The sequence below is a fragment of the Anopheles stephensi genome, chromosome X (genome assembly GCF_013141755.1).
Source record: "Anopheles stephensi strain Indian chromosome X, UCI_ANSTEP_V1.0, whole genome shotgun sequence".
Taxonomy (NCBI): Eukaryota; Metazoa; Arthropoda; class Insecta; order Diptera; family Culicidae; genus Anopheles; species Anopheles stephensi.
The window spans coordinates 2,177,905-2,181,058 of NC_050201.1; positions in this window are offsets into that span (position 1 = coordinate 2,177,905).

Below are 3,154 nucleotides of genomic sequence, written 5' to 3' on the forward strand. Positions count from 1 at the left end.
ACTCCACCTCCCTGCTCTACTCCACCTCAACCTACTAAGCTGCCCTTCTGCCTCTCCAGAGAAGTCGTATAGAGCATTAGAACACTCATTCAAACGCAGTAAAACAATGCGAACCAGCTCCCTCCTGGTGCCCAGGGAAAACAATATCTTCATGCCATACTCTCAACTCCCTTCTCTCTCTCTCTCTCTTTCTCTCTCCATTTCATAACTCCCCCTCTTGAGCTGTGAGTTGCTTCCATTTTTAATAGTTTTATTTGTACCCAACGGCAGCGGCAAAAATCGGGGGAAAAACTGAAGAAGCGCAACCCTATCGGCAGAAACAGAGGCAAGCGCATTTTTGCACGCTCTAGCTTCTGCCGTGCGTTTCGGGAATTTGCTAGACGGGCGGCGTGCCGTTCGACGAACGTTACCCTGTTCCCTGGAGCATAATTTCGCATCACAAAGTCATGATGTTCTGTGTGGCGGTTATGTGTACAGAGGGAGAAGTTTTTCTATTTACCGGAGGCAGGAGTCCTTTTTTTTTGTGCTAAGAATTTAAAAAAAATAGGTACTACATATCCCAGGGTTCTCAGGTCTCAGGTCGACAGTAAATCTCGCCTAAAGGCCCAATCGATGATACGTACGCCTGCTCATATGCAAGCAATCGCAAAATCTACCGAGGAAACGGGAATGAAAGGTGTGTGCTAATCAGGACCATTTTCTTCGTTAATCCCACGAGGGCCTTGGGCAACTTGGGATGGGTTGATGGGTAGAACGCACCATCATCGTATCTCCTCGATGTCGGCGCTCTTGCATCATACCGAACCACCTGACGGATGTGTTCCCTGGTACGAGAGTCCATTAAACAATGCCCGGCATCCCAGGTAGAACAGATGAAGACATCTTGAGAGCGAGACCAATGGAAGGTATAGAACTCGCCGACAAAGCCACGCCGGGTTACATTACCGGCCGTAACACGTACGTTTATTACACGAGTGCGTCGAAGGAGTTATGCAGCAACAACCAACTCCTAATTCCTTTTTAATGAGTTAATGGAGACTGAACCACTCCAGAGTAGTGATTTACTCATTTACTGAGTTGTTTATATTTATTTTGGTGTAATAATAGGTGGGTTCCTACCTAAAACAATCACAAATCACACAGATAGCAGAACGTGACGATGCACCTAAAGTTATGTAAACTGCATGGCAACGAGTACTTTTTTCCGTTTACACTTGGGCAAAAGAAAAGTGAATCTTAATTTAAAGAAGAAGAAAAAAAAACAATACCCCAGCAAGTACAAAAGAATCGTTAGAATTGTATCTTAATAAGCAGGCACCATTATGCACTCGACCTACCCACAGGACTGGCTGCCGCAACTACAGCATCACCGAGTATGACAGCGCTGATCATCATTATGGTGATGTTGTGTTTTGTTCTTTTTAAGCAGCAAAGCAACAAATAACCTCCTCCAGCCCCTGACGAAGCACTCGATGGAGAGTCGCAGGGAACGTGAGGTTCGGGACATCCTTTCCACCAAAAAAAAAACGAATCCCGAACACAGCGGAGCAACACGCATGCTGTTGCGCTGCGTTGACATTTTGGTGACGTTCGTCGAGTGGTCCTTATGTAAGGGAGCTCCCGCTTTTGTTGCACATTTGCCATAATTACTCACCGGAGCTGGTAAAAGACGGAAGAAAGTGGAATTCTTGATTGTTTGACGGATCGTTGTACTGTTCGTTTTTCTTGAGACCATCGTTCTACCTTGTGTAGCTATTTTGAGTCCTCAAAGTTTGCTTCACAGCAATCGCAAACTCTGAAGAGTATTGGTGTGTGTGTGTGTGCGCTTTTTTAACAAACACAACAACCAGGCAGCTGCAGTATACCTGTTCCATCCAAGACGGTTAGACGGATGCCTAGACTTGGAGGAAAACCGAAAAAAAGGTCGCCGCGCATCATTCCACATGACTGAAGGAGCAACAACTGCAGCGTCTAAAACCCTCCTATACCTTTTGTTTTCCTATTATTTGTACCTTTTCTTCGGTTAGAGGCCCTCATCATAATTTTCCCTTTTTGCTATCAACACCTAGAAATGCACCATTCTACCGCTGCAGGGTTACTGCACTATAGGGAGTTGGTTGACATAAGGAAGTTGAAATTCTAAACATAACCTCAAATGTATATGGTGCATAAACCGATTTAAGAATAACTTCTTATTTTGTTGTAGACTTTAAGTAAAATTCTTACAGTCAGAAACAGTAATCTTAAAACCCCTGTAAAAAATCGCTCTCATACATTAAGATCTTTCCAATCCCTTTTTTCCAGTTGGCGTCCATGGGAATCCTAGCCTATGATGCAAACGCGATGCCACAGGATACACAACGCTTCTTCCTGCTCTTTACACTTCCAACCCACGGAAAAAAGGTTCTCAGCCACACACACACACACACACACACAAAACACCGAGACGAATGATTTTATTATCGTTATTATTTTTCTGTTTATTTTCATCCTCACCTTTTCCCAATTTCCCTGTCTCTTATTCTTCCCTCCCCCCATATGTACTTCCTCCGTTCGCACCGAATATCGCTTCTTCGGGAAGGACCTCAAGGAACAGACCATGCCGACGCAAACGAGCAGGCCTGCTGCCGCTGCGGCTCGGCTTATGATGAAGTTGTAAAAGCGAAACGACAGAGCAAAGCCTTGCTTACCAGCAGGACACGCTTGTTAGAGCGCCGCCAAGTACCACTCCTCTAAGGGCCGCAAGGGCCACACGGGTTTTTCGAAGGTGCGGTAAGCTTTTGTGTCCCTGGCCGGTAATTACGGCGAATGTGTCTTAATCGTCATTATTGCGCTACGACGCCGGTATACGTTCCTGCCTGGAGAGTTTTCTATTCTCTGGAGCTTGCTGTACGGCTCTGGGCGATTATGACCGTCTTGGGTGGCATTCGTGCGGTGTTCACACCTACCAGAGCGCGTCGCGCAGTAACTCGAAACCACATCCGGTCGCAGCCAGCACCACTTCCGATCGCTGACATATTGTCTAGAATGTGTAGCGTGTCTAGCCGCTGCAGGACTTCATCAATGAGGCTACTTTCTAGAATTCTTGAAGCAAGCGAAAGACAGCTCACAAGTAATATTAGGACAGCTCAGCTAGGTTTCAGGTAAGAAAACC